General features: G+C 41.6%; 1 protein-coding gene across 1 annotated transcript in view; it reads right to left on the bottom strand.

Moving 5' to 3' along the window:
- FAM214A (family with sequence similarity 214 member A) overlaps positions 1 to 9,627 on the bottom strand; it is a 115,124-nt gene extending 105,497 nt beyond the window's left edge. The window contains exon 1 of the mRNA XM_045059295.1: positions 9,482 to 9,627. The gene's annotated coding sequence lies outside the window, so the exon portion shown is untranslated. The remainder of the gene's footprint in view (positions 1 to 9,481) is intronic.
- Between the last annotated feature and the right edge of the window lie 9,075 nt (positions 9,628 to 18,702).

Here is an 18,702-nt window from a genome sequence, read left to right as displayed (position 1 = left end):
TCTCAACATCATCTATAATTATTACTTCGAAATTATGTTATTAGATCTACCGCTAGATCTTTTTGAAAATGTGCTAATGGTGGGGGGGAGGGGAAGAGAGAGGGGGAGACAGAGAATCCCAAGCAGGCTTCTCATTGTCAGCACAGAGCCTGATGCGATGCTCAAACTCACAAACTGAGATCATGACCTGAGCTGAAATCAAGAGTCAGTCACTTAACCAACTGAGCCACCCAGGCACCCCATGGATTCTTTTTTGTTGTTGTTTTCAATAATTATTTTGAGGGGGAGGGAGGAGGGAGGAGGGAGGAGGGAGGAGGGAGGAGGGAGGAGGGAGGAGGGAGGAGGGAGGAGGGAGGAGGGAGGAGGGAGGAGGGAGGAGGGAGGAGGGAGGAGGGAGGAGGGAGGAGGGAGGAGGGAGGAGGGAGGAGGGAGAGGGAGAGGACGAACGAACAGGAAGACGGAGGTAGACACAGGGTCCAAAGCAGGCTCTGCAGTGACAGCAGATGCAGGGGTTGAACTCACCAACTATGAGATAATGACCTGAGCCAAAGTCACATGCTTAACTGACTGAGCCACCCAGGCACCCCACCATTAGCACATTTTCAAAAAGATCTAGCGGTAGATCTAATAACCATCATAATTTCAAAGTAATAATTATAGATGATGTTGAGATGTAGGTTTCAACTATAATAAAACCAAGAGTCAGACACTTAACTGCCACCCAGGCACCCCTCTATGTATTTTAATTTATACATTTAAAATTATTATTCCTTGGAATTTATTGGTTTTACCAAACTTCCAAAGGGGTTCAAAGCCAGAGGGATTACAACCCCTGTTCTAATCCTATCTAATCTATTCAGATCTGATCTTAATACTTCCATACTTTCGAAATCCTCAGGTGGCTTGCCAGTACACAGGATAAAGTCCCAAATTGTAACAGTGCTACAAGTTTTTCCACGTCCTCACTTGGCTAACTTTTCCTGCTTTATCTCAAGTCATTTGTCCTCTCCCTCATTCTACATTCTGACCACCCTTGACTCCTGCTGCTCCTGGCACTTGGGCCCTTCATTCCTCTGGGCATTTGTTCCTTACGTTCCCTTTTCCTGCAAGGCCTACCCAACCCTGGAAAACTCCTACCCCATCTTCAAAATTCATCCTTCTCCAGTATCGCCTCCTCTCAGGCCAAATTAGTTTTCTGTTCATTCACATGTCCACTGCACATCAACAGGTGTTTTCACATCCTATGGCCATCTTGGTTGACCAAGATGGTTGACCATCTTGCTTGTGCCTTTCTTGCTCAACAGTAGCACCTCATGGAAAAAGACTATCTTTATTACCTTGGAATGTCTAGAAGGCTTTAACAGATGCTTCATAAATGGCTAGTTGATTTCAACTAAATAGTTCTTTAAGAAAATTGATCTGCGGGTCGCTTGGATGGCTCAGTCGGTTGAGCGTCTGACTTTGGCTCAGGTCATGATCTCACAGTCTGTGGGTTTGAGCCCCACATCGGGCTCTGTGCCGACAGCTCAGAGCCTGGAGCCTGCTTCCGATTCTGTGTCTCCCTCTCTCTCTGCCCCTCCCCTACTCATGCTCTGTCTCTCTCTGTTGCAAAAAATAAATAAAAACATTAAAAAAAATTTTTTTAAAAAGAAAATTGATCTGAGATTATGACTCATGTCTTTCATTTATAAGAACATGATCAAATATACCTCAAAATTTTCCCCTCAGTCTTCTTATAATCTTTAGGTTAAGAATCCGAGATTCCTTTTACCTATAAATTTGCTTGCAAGTCACAGACCAGAAGATATTGGTAATACATATATCTAAGGATTCAAAACCACCGTTAAAAAAAAAATCTACAAACTGATAAAAACAACCAATCCAATAAAAAATTGGGCAAAAGATTTGAACAGGAACTTGGAAATGGAGGGTATCCACATGGACAATAAACATATGAAGCAAATTTCAGTAGGGCTTTATATGACTCATTAGGGAAATGAGAATGAAGACACAATGAGAAACTACTATTCCCACCCCAGAAAGGCTAAGATTTAGAAGACTGACAATATGAAGTGTTTTTAAGGATATGGATCTCATATATTGCTGAGGGGGGCATGCAAAATGACATAATCTCTTTGGAAAAATCATTTGTCAGTTTCTACTAGGGTTAAATATGCATTTGCTTTATGATACAGGAATTCTATTTTTTTATCTCTAACAGGAGTGCAAATGTTGTATCATTGGTACATTATATTCACAGCAGCTGTATTCATAATATCCAAAAGATAAAACCACCCAAATGTTTATCAACAAATAAATTGTGACACATTTATATAATGGAATACTACCCATCTATTAAAGAAATAATTGACTCCAGCAACAAGACAGAGAAATGTCAGATACTATGTTACAGGAAAGCCTGACAAAAAGAGTTCTATTATATGATCTCATTTATATCAAGTTTAAGAACAAGCAAAAGTAGGGGCACCGGGGTGGCTCAGTTGGTTGAGCGTCTGCCTTGATTTCAGCTCAGGTCATGATCTCATGGTTTGGGAGATCAAGCCCTGCATAGGGCTCCGCATGGACAGCTCATAGCTGCTGGAGGTTCTCTTCCCCTCTCTCTGCCCTTCCCCCACGCTCATGGGTATGCTCTTGCACATGCTCTCTCAAAAATAAACTTAAAAAAAAGAGCAAAAGTGAAAAATGTTGATGAAAATCAAAATATTAATTCTTCTGGGAATAGAATGAGAAACACACAAGAGAATCTCATGAGGTATAGGAAATATTCTATCATTTTATCTCAAATATTGCTTATCCAGACATATACATATGTAAAAATTCAAACTATATACTTAAGACTAGTGCACTTTATGCACTTTATCTTTTATTACTAAGTATAATAAACTTGGTCAAATCTGCAGTAGTAGTATCTTGGGAAACTCAAACCATGGCATAACCATTTAGACAGTGTTTTTTTTTTTTTAACGTTTATTTATTTTTTGACAAAGAGAGAGAGCATGCAAGTGCATATGCACAAACGACTGGGGTAGGAGCGGAGAAAGAGGGAGACAGAGGATCTGAAGCAGACTCTGCCCTGACAGCAGAGAGCCCAAGGCAGGGGCTCGAACTCACTAACCAAAAGAACATGACCTGAGCTGAAGTCAGATGCTTTACCAACTGAGCTACCCAGGTGCCCCAGGAAATGGTTTTAATATAGTCCAAATAAAACTGCCAGTTGACTCAGTGAAAAGAATAAAGCTATTTTGGTAAATAAAGGGGAGAATGAAAGAAATATTTTCGAAGTAAAAGCACACTACACAAATGCACCATTGTAGCACAATCATGTCCAGCCTTGAACCAATGAGAACCTGAGTTAAGCCAATGGCTTAAGGATCAGCTAATACACGCTGTTCTATTTCCTATATTCTCTCTTCTTTTTTGCATGGGTCTTCACACTGGTAGCACTTGGGACTGAAGAATATTTTATTCCTACTGCAGTCAGGCAGGAGATGGAAAAAATATTTTTTTAAGTTTTTTTTTTTACATTTATTTTTGATAGAGAGACAGAGCACAAGTGGGGGAGGGGGAGAGAGAAGGAGACACAGAATCTGAAGCAGGCTCCAGGCTCTGAGCTGTCAGCACAGAGCCGGACGCGAGGCTCCAACTCCTGAACCAGGAAATCATGACCTGAGCCCAAGTCAGGTGCCTAACTGACTGAGCCACCCAAACTACCCTCTAAATTTTTTAATCTACTGAGACTTAAGCTGTGGTCTAACATATGGCCTGTGCTGAAAAATGTCCCATGTGCACTGGAGAAGAATGTATCTTCCATTGTTTTGGGGTAGAGTGTCCTATATGTGTCTGTTAGATCTAGTTGGTTCACTGTGTTGAGTCCTGTATTTCCTTGAGCAGGAGAGGGGAGAGTAATGGATGAAGAGTTGGATATGGAAGAAAGATGGAAGGGAAGGTTGGTCAGAGAGAGCAAAGTGGAGGGGTGGAGGATTTAAAGAAAAACAAGAAACCCCATGGCTTGTTAGGATTAATTTTTTATTTGGTGTTGTTACTACTAATAATCACAACTATTAATAATAATGCAATTAGCTCAAGCTTGGTCCATAGTACAAACCTGAACACAATATTTAGGTTTTTTTAATTTTAATGTTTACTTATTTTTGAGAGAGACAGAATCTGAAGCAGGCTCCAGGCTCTGAGCTATCAGCAGAGCCCCACATGGGGTTCGAACTCACCAACTGAGATCAAGACCTGAGCCGAAGTTGGATGCTTACCTGACTGAGCCACCTAGTATTTTCTTCTAAATTGATGATGACTTGTCTACACAGTGAGTGTACTCCTTCACTGGTTCATCCATTTGTCACACTGGGCTGGGTGATGCTGAGGACATGATAGTGACCAAAATGGCCCAGGTCTCTCCCTCAGGAGGGTTCACTATCCAGTAAACAGAACCTCCCTGACAGACTTGTCCCCAGTGATGACCCAGAGTTGGTGGGGCTGGAATGGGCGAGGTTGGTAGGGTGGGATTAAAAAAAAAACAAAAAAACAAAAAAAACAAAAAAAAACAGAAGCAACTATACATAAGAAAAGAGAATGGCACAATGTACACTTATTTATTACTTATTTACTAGATTCAGGGCTTTTTTTTTCTACCCTTGCTTCATCCAATGGGGCAGTACATATCTTTGTCTAAAACCATATACAAAAATTAACACAAAATAGATCAAGGACCTAAATCTAAGACTCAATATAACAAAACTCTTAGGCACAAAAATTAGACAAAACTTCATGATACTGGATTTGACAATGATTCCTTAGATAGGACAGTAAAGGCCACAGGAAAAAGAAAAAATAGGCAAGCTGGGATACATGAAAGTTAAGATACTTTGTGCAAAAGACACTATTCAGAGTAAAAAGACAACCCACAGAATGGGAGAAAATATTTGCAAATCATCTATCTGATAAGAAATTAATATCCAAAATACATAGAGAACTCCTAAAATTCACCAGGAAAAAACCCAAGCAACCCAATTAAAAAATGCGCAAAGGACCTAAATGGACATTTCTCCAAAGATACACAAACGGCCAACAAGCACATGAAAAGATACTCAACATCACTAATCATTAGGGAAATGAATCAAAACCACAGTTAAGATACTGCCTCATACTGAGGTGCCTGGGTGGTTCAGTCGGTTAAGCATCTGACTTTGGCTCAGGTCATCACCTCACGGTTTGGGAGTTGGAGCCCTGCGTCAGGCTCTGTGCTGAGAGCTCAGAGCCTGGAGCTTACTTCAGATTCTGTGTCTCCTCCTCTGTCCTTCCCTTGTTCACACTGTCTCCCTCCCTCTCTCTCTCTCTCAAAAATTTTTTGATTAAAAAAAATAAAAGAAAAAAATACCACCTCATACCCATAAGGATGCTACTATCAAAAAAAGAGAAAACATGAAGTGTTGGTGAGGATGTGGAGAAATTGGAACCTTTGTGCACTGTTGCGGGGAATATAAAATAGCACAACTGCTGTGGCAAACAGCATAGCACTGCCTCTAAAAACAAAAAACAGAATTCCCTTATGATCCAGCCATTCCATTTTGGGACATATACTCAAAGGAATTGAAAGCAGGGTTTTGAAGAGGTATTTGTACACCCATGTTCTTAGCAGTATTTCCAACAGTTAACACGTGCAAGCAACCCAGTGTCCATCAATAGACGAATAAACAAAATGTGGTGTATCCATACAATGGAATACTATTCCACCTTAAAAAGGAAGGGAATCCCGCAATATACTACAACACGGACGAACCTTGAGGGCATCGTGCAGAATGAAATAAGCCAGTCACAAAAAGACAAATACTGTGTGATCCCACTGAGGTAGTCAGAGTAGTGAACGCCATAGAGACACAGAGTATAGTGGTTGCCAGGGGCGGGGATAAAGTGTTATTGTTTAACGGGTATACAGTCTGAGTTTTACAAGATGAAAGACTTATGAAAATAGATAAAGATGGTTTCATAGTATCAACGTATTTAATACCACTGAACTGTACACTTAAAAATGGTTAAGATGGCAAATTTCCTAGGTGTATTTTCCTGTAATAAAGAGAAATAACCCCCCAGTGAATGTACATGTTGAAAGGGTGAATTATATGGTATGTGAATTTCATCACTAAAGCTGTAAACATACATAAAATGGACTAGAGGGGAAGAAGACTCTTCCTTTTAACAGAGGTCATTTGATAAATGTAGAGGCAGTGGTGGTATAATTGGAAAATTACCATTTTGCAGCCATCATGAAAAAGATTGGTGTGAACAAGAATGGATGCTAAATTTGGGGAGAAAGTTTGATGAGGAGCAGGATATTTGTATGAACTCATGGTCTTTCCAAAGATGGCTTGATTTCAAGTGTACAATAAATATACAGAGAAGAAATAAATAATGACTGGGTGGTTAAAATTGTCATCACCTATTAGATGCAGACTGATCTCATATGACTCCAGATAGGACAATCTGGAGAGAACACAAAATCACCAGTGTAATAATTCCACCCAGAGATGCATAATCTGAATGTAATTATGAGGAAACACTAGATGAACCAATAGAACATGTAATATAAACAGTCTAGTCTTCAAAAATGTCGAAGTCATGAAAGATAAACAGCAACTATTCCTGATTAAACGAGACTAAAAGACATGATACAATTTTATAGGGAGGGTAGAATATTATTTGGACAATTGACAAAATTGGAATCATACTGTAGATTAAATTATTCTATCAAGATTAAATTTCTGGAATTTGTTTTATTATGGTTATGTAAAAGAACATCCTTGTTCTTAGGAAATATGCACTCAAAGAGCATGATACTTGCTACATATTCTCAAATGGTCCAGAAAAAAATAAAACAAGGCAGGGGTGTGAGGGAGAGAATAATAAAGCAGATGTGGTAAATGTTGAAAAACTAGTGAATCTGGGTACAGGGTATACAGAAATTCTCTGTACCATTCTTACAATGTTTCAGTAAGTAAAAGTTTAAATAACAGAGTGTTTGTACCAAGTGCTCATTAAAGACCAAAATGAGATTGTTAATTTCGTTTGCCTTTTGTATGTGAGCCCGAGAGCCGTTTTGTTTTAGGGTAGCCAGGAAAATCTTTGTCCCCAAATCACACTCTCTGCCACAAAAACTTTGTCACCAGAGGGTGGAATCACAGGAAATTTAAGGAAGTTTTCTGGAGTGGAGAAAACCTCAAGGAAGGAGTGGAGTTACCCTGGGAAAGGTGCAGTGAATATTAAATTAGAACAGTAAATAGGACAAATGAAAAATGAACCAAGAGGCTAATCCTTCTGAACGAAACTGGGGTCAACCTTGCTTTCAGCAGGGTGGGTGGCGGGGGGAGTGGGAGGTGGGTACTGTGACTCTACAACCATAACAGCTTACTCCTTCTAGAGCTTTCTCTTTTCACTGACAGGAGAAAGAGTTCCAACCCCCTCTTCCTCAACAGTGAAGGGAGGCAAAGGCTTTTCTTCCAGGTTCCAAAAGGTGAATCAAGTATACTTTCCATCTAGCCTTGAGAGTGAAGGCTGCCTGATTATGTATCACTCCCCACCAAAAAATACTCCTCACCAGAGTCTTAATCCTTTAAACAGAGCAAAGCCTTTCATTTGTGATAGTCCTCAAATGCAAATAATTGGCCAGTGTAACACAGACATGTAAATGTATCCATGCTAAAGTGTCATCAGCTAACAATCAGTATGATCCTTAATTGTAAAGAACAACAACAAAAAACCCAAAACAAAAACAAAAAACACCACCAAACCAACCAAATGAAAAGGAGCAAAAAGGAGTAGACTTTCTTGTTTTGGAAAAAAGAGGAATTGAGAAAAACCAAAGAAGAAATTACTGGAAGTAAAAAGAGGGAAGAAAGAGGAAATGAGAAGTCCTTACAACCTTTATAAAATTTGCTAGAAAGTTAGTCCTCAGATTCCTGGTGAACCAAAGCACCTCAGGGGATCATTGTTATTAAACGGTAGGGCACACCTGCTTGCAAGGCACGATTTATGTTGTTTGTTTATTGTAATCTCTAATAGAGCCCAGGTTTTAGACGATTTTTTTTTTTTATGTTTGTTTTGGGAGAGGGAGAGGGGAAGGGGCAGACAGAGCAAGGGAGAGAGAGAAACCCAAGCAGGCTCTGTGCTGCCAACATAGATCCTGATGTGGGGCTTGATCCCACAAACCATGAGAACATGACCTCGGGCAAAAATCAAGGGTTGGGTGCTTAACTAACTGAGCCACCCAGGAGCCCCTCAGAGGATTTTTTTTTGAATCAAGGTGTGAGTGTTAAAATTGCCTCCGTTTCTCAATCTGTAAAATGGGAATAGTTACATTTGTAAAATCTACCCCACAGAATTGTTGGGATTGATGAGAGAGTTTCTGTTAAACTGCTTTAGGGAAGAAATATAGCACCAAATTAAAATTATATATTTTTTTCTATTCCAGTTGTCTGAACAAATTCTCTTTTCACTCCAACACTTACATCACCCACCCCAATATTATCCAATTGTTGGCAGATTTCTTAGTTGACCAGTGTTCACAACCTCAACCTCTCCAGGGCCCACCCAAGTAACACAATTCCGTGAAACTGGCTGATGAGAGGGGAGTGCTAGGGAGTGATGAGGAATGGGCCAGTGGAGATAGCACGTCCCACCTGAGGGTCTTCATGATACAAAATACATCCAGGAAAGTGGGTCAGCTTTGCCTCCTTTAGATGATGTCTAAATTCCTTGTGATTATTTTGAAATTTCACACTTGGCATGGTAACTGGCTTGGAACTCCTCTCCCACTATTTATTAACCTGCAAGGCTCTTGCTGGTCACCGATCATTGCAAAATCATTGAACTTTAGGAGTAAAGGGGTTACCACTGAATTGAAATGTTCACATAAAATACTTCATGTATTTGCAGAACTTTGCCCCAAAGCTCGAATTCTGTTTCCTCTCTTAAAGGACCAAGCTACTGGTTACAAAGTGACAAGTCATGGGCTATTTTTCACAGTTACCTTTTATATATATTTTTAAATAATATTTTTTTTTTGAGAGACAGCATGTGCAAGGGAGTGGCAGAGGGGAGAGAATCTCAAGCAGGCCCCATGCTGTTAGTGCAGAGCCCTACACAGGACTCGAACCCATGACCCTAGTCTCATGACCTGAGCTGAAATCAAGAGTTGGAGATTTAACCAACTGAGCCACCCAGGCGCCCCCACAGTGACTTAACGTAATATGTACACATGTTAGGTTCACCTGTTCTAAGTTTGTACCCAATCTCTGCTTTATCTCCCTTGAACATTCCAGCTAACTCTAACCTCATCTGATTACAAAGCTATTTGAGTCCTTTGTCCCGCTTAATCTTTTCAACCTCTTCACCCCACCATGTACCCTCATATACCCCCATCCCCTTCCATTCCCCGCTTTCTCCAGACACATACCTATGAAGTCCCATCCATAGGATCCAGAAGCGTTCTCCACCACAGAAGACAAGACTAAGGTCCGAGTCTGGAAACAAAAGCTGTGGTGAGTTGCTGCTTCAGGTATAAATAGGCAGAGGGAGGAGTCTGTGGGAGGGTTAGTCCAGAGGGAAGTCCTTAAAGAGACAGGCCTGGGGCCTGGCTTTGGAGGAGGGGGCCCTTGGACTGTCACAGCCTCACCAACCCCAAATAGTTTTTTTAATGCTTGATTCCTGATACTGCAGTAAAGTAGCTCGAGCTGGTTTTTATTATTACAACTATAATGATGTCAAATCAGGTTGATATCTGCCCCCAAAGAACTCAGAACTCCAAATTTCTAGAGCTAGTGAGTTGCTGACCAGTCCCTGGCATGCTATATTGCTGGCACCTGATCCCAAAGAAAGGCAGCAGTGAGGTCAGGTGTTCTCAAGTTCAGAGGCCTGGTCTGAGACTAGCACCTGTAGCAGCTGGAAGATTGCAGCTGTAACCAGTGAAGTTTCTGTTCCTCATGTGTGCGTATTTACATGTTATTTTGGGTCCACAAGGGACAGGCTCCTTGAACCCATATTACAGCTTACTCCTCTGCACCCTCTAGAATCACTTTCTATCACGGCTTCCAAGACCTTCCCTGCTCTGCCTCTGCCAGCATCTCAACTTTATCCCCTACCACGTGGTCCTCTTCCACTAAGGTCCAGCTACCCTGTGTTCTCAATGTAACATATCCTTTAAGTCAAACAAATTCTGGACTTTTGCACTGATTATATCTGCTACTAGAACACGCATCCCACTGTTACTGCTCTTTCCTTTCCATAAACATCTGCCTCCCCGTCATTCATTAGCCCACTGATAAGAGTCTTTCTAAGGGATACCCCTGACCTTCCCCTCGATCACCAGACAGTTTTGTTTTCTTCATAGCTACTAACACTACCTGAAATTACTGAGTTGACATGTTTACTTGGGTATTTCTCCAGTCCCCTCCCCTCACTACACTGTCAGTGCCATAAGAGAGGAGTTGGGCCTACATTGCTCATAACATTATCCCTACCTCCAAGATCAATACCCGACACATAGTAGGTGTTTAATGTATGTGCACAGACTAAATGAATGGGATACAGTTAATTCATTGAATAAGTATTATTGTGTACTTGATGTGTGCCAGGCACTGTGTTGAATGCAGCCGAGAGAACGACTAATAAGACAGGCAGAGCCTCCCCCAGGGAGCCTTCCGGTCTAGAAGGGAAGACAATCATTAAAACAATAATCAATTCATGGAAGATATATCTTAAAAAACAATAAACAAATAAGAAATTGTTTTTTTCACAGATTGCTATGAATGTACATTTCAGAAGTGGTGGTGGGTGATAAATGGTCAGTCACAGAGCCCAGAATTCTCAGGAATCTAAGCCATTTATGAACTGATAAAAGGATATATTCCTGGAAACTTGGTGGGATCCCATAGAGCAAATGACCCATTTCTGGTTCTCAGACTAATTTTCTGCTGAGAAGTCTAATCAAGACTGCCCTATGGCACCAGCACATTTATCAGGATCAGTAAGTTTAATTTGAGAATGACCTTTGAATCCATGTTTCAACATTGAAAGAATTCAGATTCTGGGGATGTCCCAAAGCTCTAGGTGTCCTTTGGAGCTTATAAAAGAGATCTGGCAGGGGCGCCTGGGTAGCTCAGTTGGTTAAGCCTCTGACTTCAGCTCAGGTCCTGATCTCGTGGTTTGTGAGTTCGAGCCCCGCATCGGGCTCTGTGCTGACAGCTCAGAACCTGGAGCCTGCTTCAGATTCTGTGTCTCCCTCTCCCTCTGCCCCTCCCCTGCTCACGCTCTGACTCTCTCTGTCTTTCAATAATAAATAAACATTAAAAAATAAAAGAGATCTGGCATAAGGCAGGGATTGCAATAGGCCAGTAGGGTTTACAGCTGGGAAGAAGGGTGGAGTGATTCAAAGGCTGAGGGTTGGAATCAGATGGAGACATCCTCACTCAGAGGTCTAGCAGTTGACACAGGCAATTGACTAGGCACACCTCCATATGGTCTGTCACTGCAGTCCCTCTGCACAGGCTTGTTTGGACTTCCTCCCAGCATGGTAGTTGAATTCTGTGAGTGAGGGTCCCATGAGAGCAAGGCAAGAGTGCACAGCAGCTTTATAATCTGGCTAAAGGTCTCATTGTAAGAAGAGCATGTGAGATGGAATTAGTGCAGGCATCTTAAAAAAATATGATCTGCCACAGTGATAGATGTGACTTTCAAAAATAGCTAAAAGTCATTAAGAGTTAAGTTTGATAAAAAATGTAAATGAGGGGTGCCTGGCAGGCTCAGTCAGTAGAGCACGAGACTCTTGATCTCAGGGTCGTGAGTTCAAGCCCCACACTGGGCATACAGCCTACTTAAAAAAAAAATGTAAAGGGGGCTCCTGGGTGGCTCAGTCTGTTAGGCGTCCGACTTTGGCTCAGGTCATGATCTCACGGCTCATGTGTTTGAGTCCTGCATCAGGCTCTGTGCTGACAGCTCACAGGCTGGAGTCTGCTTGAGTGTCTGTGTCTCCCTCCCTCTCTGCCTCTCCCCTGCTTGTGCTTTGTCTCTCTTAAAAATAAGTACACATTAAAAAAATGTAAATGAGTGAAGCTGTTTTCAATTAAAAAAGTGAATATGACCATTAGTTAATAAGAACACTTCCTTCTGTTGGTCACATCTAGTCCAGAATTCAATTTCCAAACACCTCTTGTGGAACTTTTTTTTGAAGGTTTATTCATTTTGATAAAGCATGAGTAGGGGAGGAACAGAGAGAGAGAGAATGCTCAACCAAATGAGTCACCAGGTGCTTCCCTTGTGGAATTTTTTTTTTAATACTTTCAGGTATTCTCTCTCTTTTTTTAAATGTTTATTTATTTGAGAGAGAGAGAGAGAGAGAGAGAGCGAGTAGGGAAGGGTCAGAGACAGACAGAGACACAGAATCCAAAGCAGGCTCCCCATGTCAGGCTCAAACTTACCAACCGTGAGATCATGACCTGAGCTGAAGTCGGACACTTAACTGACTGAACCAACCAGGCATCCCTCCTCTTGTAGAACTTTTAAAACAACTGGCATCATTCCCCCCAATTACCATGACATATCTGATTAGGCATCGCATTAAGTATATTATCTTCTAGGGGTTTATTTGAGGAACTGACATGTAGGCAGGTAAATTCTTACATTTGGGTTTCCTGGGGAACAAATAGCCTCATCATCTTGTATCACATTTAGTACATAATAAAGACATCACCAAAAGCTACATTTTGCTTTAGGCATAAGTTCTGAGGTGCTAGCAACAATCAGTGTGTCCTAAATGCTTTCCCAAAGGTTTTCCAAAGCTATATTCTAAGCATTAGTTTTCAGACGTGAGAAATCTTCCTCCTGGAGATTAATAATTAATAATCCCTCTAAGTATTAAAGGGTCTCTACAAAGGAAAATTTTTTGATATTGTTCAGCCAAGTGATCCAAAACCTCCCTTTTCAAGGAGATCCTATTAATATCCCTTGGAATAGGTATACTATGGAAAATATTGCCCTGTGGTCTTGTCCCTAGAAATGTTTGGAAACAGCAACAACAACAAAAACTGCTGTTGGTTTGCCTTTTTGTCCCCAGTGTTCATGTTTAACTTCTGATTAAACAGGTGCTACTTGATATGATTAACCTTGGAGGATGGAGGTCACCTGGGGCCATTTGGTAGAGTCTCATTAATATAACACAGTGGTGCTGCCCAGGGTTGAAGGCTGCTTTCACACACGTGGAATGCAATCTGGGGTATAGACTGTAAAAGAACCACAGAGCTGGAAGAAGCCCTGGAGATCATCTACTTTAATAATCTTAAAGAAGGAAACTGAGGCCTGCCTCTGTTGGACGACTTCCCCAAGAAACTTTGTCAGTGCCAAACCAGAGCTGACAGCCAAATGCATTTTCTTAGAGTAGTTTTTGCAAGTATAAAAAGCACACCTGTATGTCTTAGAGTCTAAGTCTGGATCAGATACCCCCTAGAAGCAAAAACTTGGAGTCAAGCCTTAGGATACTCTGCCATTTATTAGCTGTCTAATTTTAGGCAACTCACTAATTTCCCTTCTCTGAGCATGTCTCATCCGGAAAAGTGAATGATATTGTACCTAGCTGCCCTGGAGGTGGGGGGGGGGGGTTGTTGTAAAGGTCAAATGAGGTAATGTGCTGCATGGAGGCTTTGCAGATATCGCTGGCAGATTGGTTTGCTTGCTCTCAGCTAGTATGTAGAAATGTGACTCTGGACTCCTCAGTAATTTGATTGGTTTGAGATATTGATAGACTTACCAATGCAGTTAGTCATTTATACTAGCTACACTCTTTTTTACCTCCATGAATGACACAAAATGAATAATTGAGGGTAAAACCTCGAAGCACATTTCCAAAGATTCTTAAAGCTAAAACCTAAGATAACAATGGGGCGCCGGGGTGGCTCAATTGGTTAAGCGTCCGACTTCGGCTCAGGTCATGATCTCGTGGTTCATGGGTTCGGGCTCCGTCTCAGGCTCTGTGCTGACAGCTCAGATTCTGGAGCTGCTTCAGATTCTGTGTCTCCCTCTCTCTGCCCTTCCCAGGCTCGTGCTCTCTCTCTCTCAAAAAATAAATAAACATTAAGAAAAATGTAAAATACCACTGATGTGTCCTCATTGCACTTTAGGAGTTGGAGGCTCTAATGTTGAAAAATTCTAGGCATAGGGAGGTCAGTTAGTCCTCTTGCTAACGCTAGTAGGGCTCAGGCAAAAGTAAAAACAGAGGCCCATATACCATATGTCCCTCAGCTGTACAGTATCCTTACTTTGTGGAGAAGAACACGGTCAGAAGAGAGGCAGCACAGGGGCCTTTCTTGCCTTGGTTTAACAGCACTGTAGCTTGCGAAAATCTCAGTGAAGGGGGACAAATGTGACCAAAGGAATGAAAAGGAGACAGTAACTGAGAAGTTCACATAAGAAACTACTGGGGTAGGGACACCTGGGTAGCGACACCTGGGTAGCTCTGAGCACAGAGCATGCTTGGGATTCTGTCTCCCTCTCTCTCTCTCTGCCCCTCCCCTGCTTGCTATCTCTCTCTCAAAATAAGTAAAAAGAAACTTAAAAAAAGAAAAAAGAAACTACCAAGATAGGGGAGCACAAAAAAGAAAGGCAACAGAATGCCAAATTTTCAATCCTGGGTTATTGATGGGGTCAGGAGGGAACCTACATAGTTAATTTCAGATTTCTTTCAGCATATATGATTTTTCATGACTGAGCAACACTCTTTCTCAAATATTTTCACACAGAATTGTCACCCACTCATATGTGTTCAGAATAGTGCAGGTACTTAAGCATTTTCTGTAAGCATCAGATACAAGAACATGTTTGCTTAGAAATGTTAACAGTAGGGGCACCTGGGTGGCTCAGTCGGTTAAGTGCCCAACGTAGGCTCAGGTCATGATCTCAGGGTTTGTGAGATCTCTCTGTCTCTGTCCCTCTGTTGAAAAAATGAATAAACATTTAAAAAAATTTTAAAAAGATATGTTAACAGTAATATCTTACAGCAACATAGTTTAGAAAAATGTGCAATCTCTATTTAAATATTATGTTACCTCAAGTCATGCAAATAAATGTCATTCTGTAGCCTTTATGGTAGAAAATTTGGTCAGCTGGAAAATAGGGTTATTAAAATTGTTTTATCATTAATTTTAAAAATACACTTCTAGAGTGGAATGGCATGAAATTTTTCTAAGCCAAAGACCTCAGAAGTCCGAGACATGGCTTTTCCTATTACAGATCAGTCCAGCTAAATCATAGGTAGAAATATATAGATGGAATATAATTATTCTAATTGGAAGATGGCCATGATACCAGCCAGCCAATACTCCAGTCATAAAAACAATGGTTATTTTTTGTCTCATTGCTTTTTATGAGACATTGCAATAATGGTTTGTGCCAGATAACTCTGACAATGTAATTGAATTCTAGAGTTATTATTCTAAACTTGCAATATAAGAAACACTTGTAATATAAGAAACAAAAGTGCATCTTTCTTTAAAGATAATCCATCAAATTTTTGCTTGAAAGATAAAAATATTTAGTCTTATGAAAGGTCCTATTGATAAATAATAAATTATAGAATTGCCACAGTGGTTTTTTCCTAAGGAATAATGAATAGTAAATTGTTTAAATGGTCCACTCTTTCTTATTATTGATAACGATGCAGGGAAACCACGTAGAGTTAAGTGTATCTTGGATTGAGGGCCCTTAGAGCATTGCAAATACACTGGTAATCCACAATGTGGCCCAAATCAGAGCCTGGGGAACACTGAAAGGGAGCAGAACAGGAAGTAACTTGCAGGTGACTGGGTCCTCATCACCAACTGTAGGTGTTCTCCAGTCCACTTAATACATTTGACAAACCCCAGGTCTCACATGGGGCTGGGGGAAGGCGAAGATGAGGGGTAGAGGTGAGGGTGGGCGCTAGATCTCTAAGAAGACATATCACAATGGGTTCTTGCTCTTCAGAGGATTCTGAGAAGCAAGGGAGTAGAAGCCTTTGCTGAGCAATTCTCCCTAAAACACCACTGAAATCGTAGGGACCTGATCAATCACATGCTTCCTCCTCTCTGATTCTGAATCAGTTGAGAAATAGGCATGCATATCTAGTGGGAATAAAATGACAATTTTTTATTAATGATAAAGCTGCACTAGAGAACACTGTTTGTACTTTGGTCTAGGTAGGGCCTTCAGCTCTACCTGTACGTAGGGAAAGCTGTTCTGCAGAGCATACTTGACCTGCCTCTGCCTCTCCACCCTCATTCCCTATTACACTCAGAGAGGAGGCCCAGAGAAACATCAGCCTCCAGAAAGTAGGCCTGAGTCCCACTCAAGATCAACTTGCTTCTTAGGAACACAATCAGTGAGGAGAAGGTGCAGGCAGTTCTCAGCCAGAGAGAGTGAGAAAGCAGTGTGACCTTTACCCTTCTGCCTGGTCATATCAGTCACTGCTCACCAAAGGGCAGCACTGGGAGCTGCTTTCTCACTTTCCTGAGAGGACAAAGTGTGGGCAGAAGTTACTATTTAAGGGGTCAACGATAGAACATGAGAAGAAGGAGAGAAGTGTTCCCTCAGCTGTCATGTGATTCAGTCTTATCCTAGCAGAAGAACATTCCAGAACAGGTGGGTCCTGGAAGTTATAATTTTACATGAACCCAAGTTTTAATCAGGGCAGAGCTAGGTAAGTAACATCGCTCCCTGTGGCTCATGGGCGGATGAGATGGGGGAGGCAGATGTACTTTGCAACTGAGCATTTGCAACTGAAACTCTGAGATCAGTCCTGAAAAGGAGCCAAGGATTCCCTTCTGAGATCCCTGCCGACTTGTTTGGAGGGAAGAAAATAATGTATATGTTTATTTTTATTTGAAGCCGCTCTGAGGCATGGAAGGTGTCTCTCTTCCAGGGCTGTCAGCCAGAGGAAGAAAAGCCCACGGCAGGTGTGAGGGGAGGGAAAGGGAGCCTAGATATGTGTACATGGACAAGGTTGAGCTTTGGCAAGAGTCTGAAAACTAGGTTCATCTCTGGTATCCTCATTCTGCTCTTCATTTGACCAAAGCCCTCCTGCATGATTCCCTCATCATCCAGATGACTTTTCCTTCCATCTAAACTTGTCAAAGCCAGCATTTCTTCATTCCTTCCAGTGTGGCTTAAAGGTAGATGGTAGGAGAAAAATGAAATAATTAAAATCATTAACAATGAAGTGTGAGTCTCAGCCCTCTTTAGCCACCTTGGATATATTTATATTTTGAAAAAAAAAACTGGGTTTACACGTATAAATATCTCAGTGGTTTAAATTTCATGCAGAATTCTGAAGCTGTTTGCCTCAGACTCAGGAATGGAATTGTTCCCAGTACCAAGTGGACAATACAGCCTTCTGTGTAAACATGGCATGAGTAAGGGCCAGGCACAGATTCAGCAGAGGTCAAGAAGGATGAAGACAAATGACCATTGGTTGGCATAGAATGAGATCATCGGTAGCAGAAAGAAATTGGGGAGCAGTGGTAGCAGTGACGATGGACAATTATACAGGTCATGTGGACTCAGTCCAGCCAGTAGTGTCCCCTGCTTATTATCTGCTAAGCCCTCGGCCGGATACAACCAAAGCTGCAGGGAAGAAATACACTCAATTGGAAGAAAAGAACCAATGTTTTAGGAAGGGTAGTAGAATGAAACATTTCAGTGATCTGGACTCCTGCCCTAATGAGTATATATTGCTTTTTATAAGCAAACCACCAGTCTTCTTTTTTTTTTTTTTTTTTTTTTTGTCTTCCCCAAACCCACTAGTCTTGAACAAAGAAAATGCCAATGTATCCCTTGCTAGCTGCAGGACTCATGCTCTACCCTGATGGCGAGCTCTGCCTTGGGTCAGCCTCCTCATCCACCAAAATAAATGATCTATTCCTACCCTCAGCAGTCCTTATGCTCAGCCAGACAGGCACCTGACTGATGCCTCATAACCTGACACTTCTCTCCTTGCCTCTGTGCACACTGTTTTCCCTGCCACCACCCCAAGCCTGTTAGTGCCCCTTCTGAATTTTGCTCAAACCAGAGGTTTGCTCAAACGAGAGGTGGCTCAGGTTTTCAGACACTTCCTTCTCTGGGCAGGTTTCCCTGAATACCAGGATCCCTACCCCTATTGTAATTTAAAGTATCATATTAATTATCATAATGGTGAGGTGCCTGGGTGGCTCAGTCAGTTAAGTGTCAGACTTCAGCTCAGGTCATGACCTCAAGGTTCATGGATTTAAGCCCCACATTCGGCTCTGAGCTGATAGTATGGAGCCTGCTTCAGACCCTCTGTCTTCCTCTCTTTGCCCCTCCTCTGTGTGTGCTCTCTCTCTCAAAAAAAAATAATTGAAAAAATAATCCTAATGGCAATCATCATCATCATCATCATCATCATGTCCTACATTAGAATACTAAGAATTTTTTTTAATTTTTAGAGAGGGAACAAGCTGGGGAGAAGGGCAGCAGAAGATAGAGAATCTTAAGTAAGCTACACACTCAGCCTGGAGCCCAACATGGGGGTTGAACCCATGACCCTGAGAGTAAGACCTGAGCTGAGATCAAGAGTCAGTCGCTCAACCAACTGCATCACCCAGGTGCCCCAATACTAAGAATTTTTTAAAATGCTGA

This window comes from Felis catus, chromosome B3 (genome assembly GCF_018350175.1).
Source record: "Felis catus isolate Fca126 chromosome B3, F.catus_Fca126_mat1.0, whole genome shotgun sequence".
In the NCBI taxonomy this organism is placed as follows: domain Eukaryota; kingdom Metazoa; phylum Chordata; class Mammalia; order Carnivora; family Felidae; genus Felis; species Felis catus.
This window is presented reverse-complemented; position numbering and strand designations above follow the sequence as displayed.